The sequence below is a fragment of the Equus przewalskii genome, chromosome 2 (genome assembly GCF_037783145.1).
Source record: "Equus przewalskii isolate Varuska chromosome 2, EquPr2, whole genome shotgun sequence".
Taxonomy (NCBI): domain Eukaryota; kingdom Metazoa; phylum Chordata; class Mammalia; order Perissodactyla; family Equidae; genus Equus; species Equus przewalskii.
In genome coordinates, this window is record NC_091832.1 from 7,081,367 (window position 1) to 7,095,213 (window position 13,847).

General features: G+C 40.3%; 1 protein-coding gene and 1 pseudogene across 7 annotated transcripts in view; one reads left to right on the forward strand and one right to left on the reverse strand.

Annotated features, from left to right (window-relative positions):
* The window catches only part of ZFYVE9 (zinc finger FYVE-type containing 9), a 192,745-nt gene extending 183,303 nt beyond the window's left edge, over positions 1–9,442 (reverse strand). For 2 of the 7 annotated variants that reach the window (XM_070609638.1, XM_070609632.1), the window contains exon 1: positions 7,588–7,973. The gene's annotated coding sequence lies outside the window, so the exon portion shown is untranslated. Of the gene's footprint in view, positions 1–7,587; positions 7,974–8,238; positions 8,459–9,192 lie in introns of those variants that run through there. The other 5 variants (XM_070609634.1, XM_070609641.1, XM_070609633.1 and 2 more) reach the window with 5 other exon arrangements.
* Positions 1–13,847, forward strand: part of LOC139078946 (collagen alpha-1(I) chain-like) — a 130,435-nt pseudogene that overhangs the window by 57,258 nt on the left and 59,330 nt on the right.

Here is a 13,847-nt window from a genome sequence, read left to right on the forward strand (position 1 = left end):
CTTCAGCTACTAATTTAAAAAAAAACAAAAACTATGGGCAGTTATTACATCGCTAGAATCACAAAAAGGTCTAGATGATGCATTCTACAGTTTCAAGGGTTTTCTCAAACTGGCAATGTTTTACTTCACTTACTTTTAAGGAGGTATTTCTCTCATGCAATTGAAAATACAAATGGAGACTAAAATTTATATAAACACTGACAGAATGTTTTCACAAAATTTTGTTAGTGCTTGCTCATTATTTTAATAAGGAGAATTTTGAGATAGGCTCTGTCATTCTTTGAAATAATAATAAAAACATATACCATTTACTCTTTCTCCATTTTATTTTTTTTTACACTTTTTTTTTTTGAGGAAAATTAGCCCTGAGCTAACTGCTGCCAATCCTCCATTTTTCGCTGAGGAAGACTGGCCCTGAGCTAACATCCATGCCCATCTTCCTCTACTTTATATGTGGGATGCCTACCACAGCATGGCTTGCCAAGCAGTGCCATGTCCACACGCGGGATCCGAACCGGCGAACCCCGGGCCACCAAAGTGGAACGTGCACACTTAACCACTGCGCCACGGGGCAGGCCCCCTTTCCATTTTAATAAAAGGAATTCTGGCAGATAAACCACCAAACCTTAACCATGAAAGGTTCGAAAAGAATCATATGACAAACAGAAATGCTACATTAATCCCAGCAAAAAGCCTCCAGAACTGCTGTTTTTTGTAACCTTATAAAGAAATTATGGCATCCAAAGCAACTAAAAGACTATATAACAAACCAGTGGAAGCCTTTCAGCCCACTCAGTTCAAAGTCAGCATTACAGGTTCTAAAAGTAATCATAATCAAGTGGGAAAATACCGTGGGTGATCCATTGTATGTAAAATGAAAGCCCAAAATTTGCACTTAGTCTACTCAAACAACAGTTCCCTGCAGTAATTCCTATTTTGAAAAACTTTAGAAATATTAGTAAGTCATTATTGCTGACTATGTCCTACAGAAACCTCATACGAAAGCTTTAACACCTAGAATGAGAACAAACAATAGGAGACTATACCACATATACAGTAAAGAACAATGACTAATCCGTATTTTTTTTTTGAGGAAGATTAGCCTTGAGCTAACTACTGCCAATCCTCCTCTTTTTGCTGAGTAAGACTGGCCCAGGGCTCACATCCGTGCCCATCTTCCTCTACTTTATATGTGGGATGCCTACCACAGCATGGCTTGCCAAGTGTTGCCATGTCCACACCCGGGATCCGAACCGGCGGACCCCGGGCCACCGAAGTGGAACATGCGAACTTAACCGCTGTGCTACCGGGCCAGGCCCAACTAATCTGTATTCATATAGAATCATATATCATGGAGAGGTAACAGTAATCCTTAAAATCTGTCAGACCTGAGTGCTTAGAAATGTTAATAGTCAAATATGCAACTGGACTCTAACTTTTTAGAAATGTTTTAGCAGTTAAAGGAAAACTAAACCTAAGGCTTATAATTGCCTTTTGTTAAGCAATATTCTTAGAAGACAACCTTTTACAGTTGAAGTCTCCATAACCACTACCCGCTTCACCACCCAATATGGTTAACCAATTCCACTGAGTTCACTGTTTACTAAAAAGGAAACTAGAAAGTTCACAGCTTTTGTCCTCAAGCCAAAAAAAAACTCATTATCAAAGAATCTGGCAATTTATCTGCAAGTAAAAGCTTCAACAATTTACCTAATGACTGCAAACAAAAGTTATAAACCTCAGATAGAGCCTTAACTTACTTCTTTACACCTACTAGGATGGCTATAATCAAAAAGACAGATAATAACAAGTGCTGGTGAAGATGTGAAGAAACTGGAACCCTCATACACTGCTGCTAGGAGGAATGCAAAACCGTGCAGCTGCTTTGTCCTCAAAGGTTTAAACAAAAAGCTACCATTTGACCCTGGCAATTCCACTCCTAAGTATACACCCAAGATAAAGGAAAACATTTGTACAGGAAATGTTCATAGCAACATTATTCATAATAGCCAAAAAGTGGAAACAACCCAAACTGATGCATGAATAAATCAAATGTGGTATATCCATACAATGGAATATTATTTGGCAATACAAAATTACTGATACATGCTACAACATGGATGATTCCTGAAAACATTATGCTAAGTAGGGGCTGGCCCCGTGGCCGAGTGGTTAAGTTCGCGAGCTCCGCTGCAGGCGTCCCAGTGTTTCATTGGTTTGAATCCTGGGTGCGGACATGGCACTGCTCATCAAACCACGCTGAGGCAGTGTCCCACATGCCACAACTAGAGGAACCCACAACGAGAAATATACAACTATGTACTGGGGGGCTTTGGGGAGAAAAAGGAAAAAATAAAATCTTAAAAAAAAAAAAAAACATTATGCTAAGTAAAAGAAGCCAGTCACAGATTGTATGATTCCATTTATATGAAATCTCCAGAACAGACAGGCAAATCCAGAGAGACAGAAAGTACATTAGGGGTTGCTTAGGGCTGGCAAGACTAGAGGAAATTCAGAGGGACTGCTAATAGTAATGGGTTTCTTTTTAGAATGATAGAAACGTCTAAAATTAGATAGTGGTGATGTTTGCACAACTCTGTGAATATACTAACAGCCACTGAATTTTACGCTTTAAATGGGTAAATTGTGTGGTATGCGAATTAGATCTCAATAAAGCTGTTACCAAAAAAATAGAGCCTTATGTAATACTCTAAATTTAATTGAAAAACATGTGTTCTTCACTTCACATTTCACAGCCTCTCTACAGTTAATATTATCTCAAACTGCCAGAAGAACCCAGGGCTGAATATATCCAAATTCCCTAATTCACGAAAAATTCTGGACTCATTTTATCATTTCCTTAAGTCTTACATCTTAAGACTCCTTCCCTCAAAAGGCAATAAATTTCAATTTAAATCTAATTTTTAAAAATCTAGGGCACGGATTTACTACTTCTGTATTTTAAAAAATGCAACAGGGCTGGCCCAGTGGCGCAGCAGTTAAGTGCGCACTTTCCACCACTTCGGTGGCCCGGGGTTCATCAGTTCAGATCCTGGGTGCAGACATGGCACTGCTTGGCAAGCCATGCTGTGGTAGGTATCCCACATATAAAGTAGAGGAAGATGGGCATGGATGTTAGTTCAGGGCCAGTCTTCCTCAGCAAAAAGAGGAAGATTGGCAGCAGATGTTAGCTCAGGGCTAATCTTCCTCAAAAAAGAAAAAAAAAAAAAAGCAACAGAACTACCATCATAGACATTAAGTCACATATCCTTAAGGATATATCATCATAAGTAATCAGAAAGATGATAAATCACTATAGAATTATCAACCAAAGAAACTATTATAGTCAAAAGCCTAGGGCTGCAAAAGCATTTTTTAAGCTTAAGTAAACAAATGTAAGGATTTTAAACAAAAAAACAATTTACAGAAAAAGTTTTAAGATTTTTAAAAATAGTTCTGTAATATAAAATTCCAAATGCCTTAGGATCCCCATCAACATTAAGTTCTCCCTTTCCTTTGCCCAATATGAACTCAATGATTTTTTCTTGATTTCAATGTGTCCATAGAGATTTCCTCTTCTTTACCCTATTTTACTAAAAGTTCTCAAAAAGTATTTCATAAGTACAAAACATTACATACTGTTCTAATTTTTCCAATAGTTCATTTCTAAAAATGGGCTATTTACAATAATTCAAGAGAAAAAAATTTTAAGTACTCCTTAATTTGTAAAATAGCAAATCTTTTTAAAATAATATTTTTGAATTATTTTATTAACTAAATTTATTGAGTATTATAAAGTATAAGGCATTCTACTAACTACACATAAAAAAATTCTAACTCTACTGACACCTTGGTTCTCCTTAATTTAGTAATCTCTACTACTTCAAAATTGATCATATTGATTTTATTTCTTAGCAGTAAACTGTATAAATAATTATCTTTCAAGCTCTTTCAAACAGAAGTAAACAAGAAGTATATTTTCCACTTCCTGAGTAACACTGATTTACCAGGACTCTCGGGACTGAACTGTAGCTCTGATTTACATATTATATGATTTAATCCTCACAATAATCCCATAAGGTAGGTATTATCAGATTCATTTTATACAAGAGTAAATTGAGGCTTAAAGGGGGTAAGAAACTCATCCAGGGTCACATAGGTTATAAGAAAAGACTGGAACCCATACCTGACAGGTTATAAAATCTAGTTCTAATCATACTGCAGATTGTAAGAAAAAGTCTATGTTTGGAAGATTCTTCAATTCTTAAATAATGTAAGCTTAATAAATTGATATCATTTTTTGAAAACTAAGTACATGAACTATTCTCTTCAGTAACTGCAACAACCTTTCACTGATTACTAAATACTAAAAATGTAGCTTTACATTATGCAAGTCGGGTACACAGAAGTAAAATCAAAGATCACATAAAACTCTAAAAATGAATAATTTGTAACAAGTGTACCCTATACACAGGGAATAGCTAATTTTTAGCTAAAAATGATATGGAAAATATGGGTGTGTAATAAGATCAAAATTGTTTTCTATTAAAAATTTCAAAGAATTCCAAAAGTAGGCTCATTCTCTAAAAAAATTAAAGCTACCAAGTTTTAGGCCACATAGAACTCCAACGTCTGGCTTTTGTTTTCCCCAAAAGCAGGAATGGAAATGAACATTTACTGAGCACGTTCTATGTGACAAACACTGAGCTAATTGTTTTTGATTGCTTTTATCTCATGGACCCTGTTCTACTTCCCAGTGAGGGGTGCTATCACTCCAACAGTAATAAGAAGAAACTCAGGATCTAAACGTCACATTGCTCTAAGAGTTGGAGTAAGGATTCCTGTCCACATCTGACTCCATACTGTGCACCACCAACATGCAATTAACAACCCTAAAACACACAACACACACGTACACACACCATTCCTTTAGAAACCTAAGAATTTAAGTTAAAATCCAGGCAGTTATCCTTTAAACAAGCTTTGTGTCTTGCAACTGGTCTGTGGCCAGCACATAACAGGTACCAAACAAAAGTTTACTGCATGGAATGAACAGTGGTAACTTAGCAACAGAGGAAGAAATCGGATCATCTCCACTGACTGTGTCATTCTAAAGGAGTTAATACAAAACTATCACTTACCAGGAAACATATACAATTATCTCCTTAAAGAATAAAACACCGAATCAGGAATTAGAAGAGAAAGGAAAGACCATACATAAAAATTATTACTATCCTTAGAAGGCAAGCTACTGGATTCAACATAGGAGGCTTAAAGAGAGATCTAGCACGTTCCACTCAATTACAACACGTCTGACCCTGCCTTGTAACAGTTAATTAAACATGTCCTGCTTCCACAGTTAGCTAGTTGCTAGCAGAGACCCTGGTCATTTTTGTGTTTTTGTGTTCCCAGAACACCAAACACAGGACCTGGTGCTTAATATTAATAGCTAAAATTGTATAAAGATCTGTTACAGATTACAAAACTTTTTCAGATGTATTTACCCTAAAAACCTTGCAAGGTAAGTATAGTAACTATCTGCATTTTACAGACAACAACAGTGAGGTCCAAGGAGATTAAGTGCCAAGACAAGTAGCCAGCCATCCTTCTATAACACCACAGCTACCACAAAAGGCTCTCAATAAATGTTTGTTGATTGAATCAGCTGTCCCTCAAAATATCATTTTTCTTTCTAAGATTATAACACCATTATCTGTTGCCACGAGAAATGACTGTATTGCCACTTAAAATTGATAGCTTTGCTAGAAAACAGACAACTTTCATTCAACTTGCCAAGGTTAGTTCACTTTAAACTTTTATATCAGTGATTCTCAAACTTTAGTAGGACTAAGAATAAGGGAGCTTGATAAAAATGAAGACCCTTGGGCCACCATCATTCCTAGAAATTCTGATCCAAGGGGCCAGGAATCTGCATATTTTAATCAGCACTCTCAGCTGATTCTAACGTTGGTAGTCTTTAGGGAAACTGAAAAACTGAATTAGATTTTTTAAAACCTAAATTAATGCACAAAAAAAATTAAGCCAACTTTTTACTATTATAAATATTTAAGCAAAATCTTACAAAAACAATACAAGGGTACCACATATGACAGGACAGGTCCTCAAAAACATTTACTACACTAAACCTCCCTAGACCTCAGGAGCTTCCCACGCTACACACGAGGCAAGTCAGGGGTCTTCTAAGTGGTTACTCTTGTTCTTCTATTTTACCGACGAATTCAACTGTGATTGCAACGCAATTTAGTAAAGCATTTTTATAGGTCTTAAACACATAACTGAATGTTAAACAGTAAGATTAAACAGTCAACTTTGGACCTAATATATAGAAATAATAATTTAAAAATCACCAACAGTACAAGCCAATTTTAAATTTTATACGACCATCAAAACGTACTAACTGTGAGATTATGGGTTCCTTTCCCCCCATTACTAAATATTTATTGAGAGTCAACACAGTAGCTTTCTGTACTTTCTGAATTTTCTACAATAAGCATATTTTTTTCATGATTATAAAAGTTTTAGAAGTATTTATCAATCGTACGACCTTCAAATACATAACAGGAAAACAAGAATAACCTGTAACCACATCTATCATAAACCATAAACACTGATATACCTGACATGGTATCAAATTGCAATCACTAACTTTTTTTACATTAACACCAGAACAAATCACTTAACTTGTAAAATTTAGAATATGTTCCATTTCCATCAGGCATCTGTTATTAGGACAGTTAGCATGACTTTTTAAAATCCTCTTGTCATCCATTCTATGTATCTAGTCAGGTGGAACATTTTTGTAGCGAGAATGGAGGCATTAAAATATTTACACACTCTTATTGGGAGACAAGGGGGAACAGACCTTTGCAATTTTTTCTTAAAAGGTATTTTTGTAATTGTATTTATCTAGGAATCTTAACATCGCAAAGCTGGAACGGGGCTTTCTCCAAGGCAGACCACGCTTAGGGGCAAAATGTAATAGACGAAGGCCGGGAAGAGCGACCGGCAGGTGATGAAATTTCACCTCAAATAAGACGCCAAAGGTTGTTTTCAAGCCAGTCAGCTCGGTGAATGACACTCCAGGGGTACCAGGGCTTTCGGGGCCCGCACGTTCTGCTCTCCAATCCCCATCCCGCCCTCCCGCCCTTCCCCCCGGGACTCTGCGGGACTCAGGATGGGGCGCGGAAAAGCCAAAGATGTTTGCAAACATGCGCCCTCCGCCTCGCTCCGGGATGTACGTGCAGGGCCCGGGGTAAGAGGCTGCGCTCTGCCCGGGGCCAACCCGAAGGGTGCCAGTGCCCCCGCCCGCCCCCGGCTCCACACAGCGGGCTGCGCCGGAACCGAGGCCGGGCGAAGGCTTCTCGGCGGCGCGGGGCCTAGTCGCCCCCCATGCGCCTCCAGCCTTTGGGGGACGCGGGGAGGAAGGGCTGAGGCTCCAGAGCTGCGGGGTGGGGGCGGCGGCCACAGCGGCAGGACGCCCCGTCAGCCCGGCTAGAGGGCTGCCGCCAGGGCCCTCCCGGGAGGCCGAAGGCCAGCGAGCCCGCGACCGCGCCGCGCCACACTCACCTCGAGCAGCGGCCGCCGCCGCCTCAGCATGGCCGGGGGGGTCGTCCCCGAGCCGACAGCCTCCTCCGGAGGGCACCGGCGCGGCCCCAGGCGCCGCCGCGAAGCCTCCCACTCCTGAAGGGGCTGTGCTCGCCGCCGCTGCTGCTGCTGCTGCTGAGGCCCAGCGCCCGCCGAGCCGCATCGGGCTCCCGGGCCGCCGCAGCCACGCGGATCCCGGAGGAGCGCCGCTGAGCCGGGCCGGGGGCGCAAGGCTCCGGCGGGACGACCGAGGCGCTGCAGGCGGGGATCCTCGGCGAAGCCTCCAGCGTCGCCGTGGCCGCTCCTGCCGCCGGCGCCGCTGGGCCACAGCGCCCCCTGGACCCCGCGCCCGGCTACGGCGCCGGGACTGCGGCGGCCGCCCGGGCACGAGCGTCCGCGAACGCGAGGGAGCGCGGCCTGGGGATGGCGGGGCCCGCGCGCCTGGAGCCGCCCGCGGCCCCCAGCCCGCCGCTGAGGACGCCTCCCGGGGGCAGAAGCTCCTCGGTCCCCACAGACCCCAGCGGGCCCCGCCCCGACCCGACCCCCGCACCCCCACCCTCAGGCCCCGGGCACCTTTGCTCCTTTTCCTTCTCTCCAGAAGGTACGTGAACGTTCCTGTCGCTCGGACCTCACCTGAGAGCAGGAGTGTGAGGGAATCTCCTCGTTTTCATCCCTTGATGATTCGAGGGGAAGCCCCTCTAATCCCTTCAGTGTCGGGGTGTAAGAAGAGTGACCCAGAGCCACCCCTTTTCCCCGCACACGTACAAAGTCCTCTCCTAAACAGCTGAAGGAATTGTCTTTGACCTTAACTTCTTTTGGATCTACTGTGCAGATCATTACAGAAATTTCCTACAGATACCAAACCCTTAACCGTCACCTCCCCCAAAATAGAAAAAGATAATAATATGCCGAGCAAAAGAAGAGACTAGCCAACGGGTTGTCCTGAAATTCATAAACAACTTAAAGGTAAGAAAAGAACCATCCATCTTTTCTAACTAACCCCTCCACCCCTGCCAAATCCCAGGTAAGGCGCTGAAGGAAGGAAATTGTTTGTTTATTGAAGTATAGTTGATATACAATATTATATTCGTGTAAGGTGCACAACATAGTGATTCGACATTTATATACGTTATGCCATGATCGCCACAAGTCTAGGAACCATCTGTGACCATACAAAGTTATTGCAATATTACTGACTATATTCCCTATGCTGCACATTACATCCTCATGATTTATTTATTTTATAACTGGAAGTTTGAAGAAATTGTTATATAGCAGGGGCTGTGGAATCATTCTGTTTACTGATACCCCATATTCTATCTCACTCAAATTCCAGAGTGCAAATATCAGAACTGAAAAGAAAAAAAGACTGTCACAAGGGAAGCAGGGAAAGAGAGAGATTCTCCAAATCCTCTGGTCCCAAATTTTTCCAAATATGTTATTTTATCATAGAGTAGTATAGTAGAATGAGCAGGAATTTGGTACCAGACAGATCCTGATACTACCAATTCCAGCTCTGTCGTATTTAGCTTTATGACCCTGGGCAAGTTACATAATGTTTCTGAACCTCTGTTTTCAAATGCCTACCTTGGGAGTTGTTGTGAAGACTGGAGATAATTCACGTACAGGAACTGGCCCATGGAAGGTATTCAGTAAGTGTTAGTTCCAGTTATTGTTGGTTCCAAAACATCCTCTCGGTCTTTCTTAGATTCAAGATTGTTCCCATCTGCTTTTGTTCTTTCTCCCTCAGTGGGTGTGTGTGTGAATGTATTCCTATCAAAAGACAGGTGCAGCATCCTTCATCATCCTCAGTCTGGGTAAAATTTCCCTAAATTTCACTAATGGATTTATGTAACATCCCTCCACTGAAGAATAATGGAGTCTCATACACTGGATCCTGTGACATTCTGTTGAATAGCAGATATTGGCATAGAACCGATATGTTTTTCTGTATAGAAAGAATTATAAGGCAGTGTCACCATACTTTAGGTTGTGTCCTAATAATAATAAATGTTAATGAGAAAATTATATAAGGTCTCTGGGAACTTTCAAGTAATAATTGAGCAGCCACCGTGGAGAAAATATAACCTAACAGCTCTCCTCCAATCAATCATACAGCTGTTTCTGTACAATCCTGAGCGTGCCTTCACCACCTACTTCTGAGTCACATTACAAAAAAAACACTATCCCCTTTTTATAACAAGAGAAACTGGGGCTCAGAGAGAAACTATGATTCATCCTGACAACAACTCTATGAATTAAGTACTCTACTACCACACTTGTACATGTGAAACACATCCAACCTAAGGAAAAGCTGGAAGTAAACCCTGAGATTCCTTCAGTCTCCTGTCTGATCCCCTAACACTTCTTTCTGCTATATTCAGAAAATGCTATAACAGTAAGTCACTCTTGCTAAAAATTTTCAGTCTAGAGAAATGGGTCCTTTAAGTTAGATCGGTTTGACAACCTAATGTTAGCTCTGTGTTTTCCAAGCCTAATTCGCTACCACCCCAGGAAATCTGCGATTGTTTATGAATAATCTTGCTACCCAGGGTGTAACTACTACATGAAGATGATTCATTTGTTCCCAGGACCAGTTTCCTCTTGCTTCACGCTTTCTCCCCTTATTCAAATTATGTTGCTGAAAAGGCTGCCTTTATCGTCACTACCACCTCCCTGATCATAGTAGGCCACTTTAAATCCTTTCTACAGTTTCATTTCATTGTTTTGACTTTTCCTACCCAGTATGCTCTCTGCTCCCGAAATGTCTCTCATCTGTTTTCCTCTCCTCTACTATAAATCTCTTGTTCATTTCAATCTACCTTGATTTGCTGTCAATTGATTTGGTTACCCCACTCTCAATTTTGTGTTGATTTCCACTACTATCCAGTGACTCTAAAATATCTCCTTATTCCCAACCTGGTAAACCTCCTCACTTCCATTTTTATACCATATACATCCCTAGAAAGCCAGTATTCTAAGGATGGTTTCTTCAAGTGAGTTTAAGGTGTAGCACCCCAAACAAAATTTTCTTTGCTATTTAAAATTCAGGTCTTTTAGGGGCTGGCCCCGTGGCCAAGTGGTTAAGTTCGAGTGCTCTGCTGCAGGCGGCCCAGTGTTTCATTGGTTTGAATCCTGGGCGCAGACATAGCACTGCTCATCAAACCACGCTGGGGCAGCGTCCCGCATGCCACAACTAGAAGGACCCACAACAAAGAATATACAACTATGTACCGGGGAGCTTTGGGGAGAAAAAGGAAAAAAATAAAGTAAAAAAAAAAAAATTCAGGTCTTTTATTTGTCAATTATACTTCAATAAAGCTGGGGAAAAAAATTCAGAGCAAAAATTTCCTGGCTTGGTGAATGGCACAGGAGTCATCCTTAACTCTTGTGTCTCTGTCCTGGACAATTGGTCACTTAGCATGATAAATTCCACTTCTTGCTTTTGTTGAATTTCTCTCCTCTCCAACTCCACTGCCACCCTCTTTGGTCTAGGGTATATGCTCAATAAATTATAGGTGCACTGAATGAAAAGAGGGGAGGGAGGGAGGAATGGATGAGTATTATATTTATGTACAAGAGTGTATATTGTATAAAAGTTTGTTTAAAAGAAGGCACAAAACCTCCTCCATGCTTCCAGTAATCCTTGTGCTTCCCCATTTATAAGTACTCATCCCTGCACTGTCAATATCTGTTTCCTTGTATGTCTGCCCTTTCAGATTGTGAGGCCTATGAACCAGGTTCAGTGTTTGGTTCCTCTCTGTATCCTCACAACCAGTCTCAGCACAGAGTAATCTCACAGAACGTTAAGCTGAACTAAGCTGTGGCTTAGCCTGATGTGCATCAGGCTAGTGCATCCCACCCTCTCAGCGACTTTTTACGCCTTTCTTGTTAACTTTCAGGGCCCACCAAAGAGTAAGCCTCTCCTTCAACAGGTGATTATTCTGCAGCCCAGAACTGACCCCAGGTGGCTGCTACCAGCTATGGCCTCCCAGCCCTCAGCAATCACCAGCCACAGCCAGGAGTCAAACCCAGAATTCACAGTCTGGGACATTTGAGATCTTGTTAGGTCGCTAGAGTCATTTAAAAAAGAACAAAGCAATTCCCATTTTAGGAATCAAGCATAAGAAAATAATCAAATATATGAACAAAGATATATGCAAAAATGTTTATTATATATTTTACTGTAGGTTTATAACATACAAATGTGAGGAAATGGGGGCCAGCCCAAAATATGAAGAAAATCTTAAATAAGTTAAATGAATTACTGTACTTGCATGCAAAAAGAATATTATGCATCCATTCACAATTGTGTGTGTTTTTTTTTTAGATTGGTGCTTGAGCTAACAACTGTTGCCAATCTTCTTTTTTTTTCCTACTTTTTCTCCCTAAATCCCTCCAGTACATAGTTGTATATTTTAGTTGTGGGTCCTTCTAGTTGTGGCATGTGAGATGTTGCCTCAGCATGACCTGATGAGCAGTGCCATGTCCATGCCCATGATCCCAACCGGTGAAACCCTGGGCCACTGAAGCAGAGCATGTGAACTTAACCACTCGACCATGGGGCCGGCCCCCACAATTGTGGTTTTTGGGTTTTTTTTAATTAAGATTTTATTTTTCCTTTTTCTCTCCAACCCACCCCCCCACCCCCCGCTGTACATAGTTGTATATTTTTAATTGTGGGTTCCTCTAGTTGTGGCATATGGGATGCCACCTCAGCATGGCTTGATGAGTGGTGCCATGTCCACACCCAGGATTCGAACCGCCAATACCCTGGGCCGCCGAAGTGAGTGTGCGAATTTAACCACTCGGCCATGGGGAAAGACCAACCCACAATTGTGTTTTTATAGAATTTTAAATGACATTGAAAACTGCTCATGTTTCTGTATCAAATTAGGAAAAACAGTGTTAAGTTAAAAAGACTATTGTGTGATCTGAATTACATTTTTATATACTTATTTGTAAAATATATAAATATATTTAGAAGGAAATACTGTGAAATGTTACATGTTTGTGGGATTTTTTGACTTTTTATTTTGAAATAATTTCAAGTATAAAGGTGCAAAAATACTACCAAAAATATCCCACATATATTTCACCCATATCTAACCACATTTCCTTTATTATTCTCTCTCTTTCCTGTGCGTGCATGTGCTCTCATTCTCACTCTGTTTTTCTATCTCTCTAGAGAGAGAGATATAAATATGGTTATATAAAGAAACTATTATAATTATTTTCTGATCCATTTATCCCTAAATATTTTTCAGTGTATTTCCTCAAAACAAAGACAGAGTACAAATAGCACAGTACAATAATCAAAATCAGAAACTTAACATTGACATAGTACTGTGATCCAATCTATGACCTTTTCAAAATTTTGCCATTTGTCCCACTAATATTCTTTATAGAAAAAGAAAATAATTTTTTTTTATGGCCCAGGATCCAGTGCAGGATCACACATTATAATTAGTTGTCAAATCTCTTTAATTTTCTTTAATCTGGAACAGTTTCTCAGTCTTTGTCTTTCCTGACCTGAACATTTTTAAAGAATACAGGCCATTTATTTTGTAAAATATCCCTCAATTCGAGTTTGTCTGATGTTTCTTCATTATTAGATTCAGGTTATGAATTTTTGGCAGAGATACCACAGAATTGACGTTGTGTCCTTCTCAATGCATCATATCAGGAGGCATGTGATACCTGTATGTCCCATCACTGGTGATAGCAACTTTGGTCACTTGATTAATTAAGGTGGTATCTGCCAGGTTTACCTAATGTAATTATTTTGCTCTTTATAATTTATAAATATCTTGTGGGGAGATCACTTGTGACTACTCACAAGTTTTAACATTCTTGATAATTCTTGCTTGAGACAATTTTTACTGTAGTGGTTACCAAATAGTAGTTTTCTAATTCCATCATTGTCGTTCCTTATACATTTTTTATTTGTCTTCCTACTGTATGGGAGAGCTTTTTGCTTCTCCCCTATTTGTTCATTTATCAATTTATTGATTTATATCAGAATGAATTCATCAATTTTTATTGTATTCTGTGAATTATGTAATTGTTATATCTTTGTTTATTTTGATGTACAAGTTGTTTCAGATTTGGCTTGCTATATGTTCTTTTATCATCTGACCATCATTTTTTAAGCATTTCCCTTTCTGACACTACATCTCAGGCTCACCTTGTGCTTTCCTAGCCCCACTCGTTTTCCCTAAAAGCTATAGTTCCATTTTGTG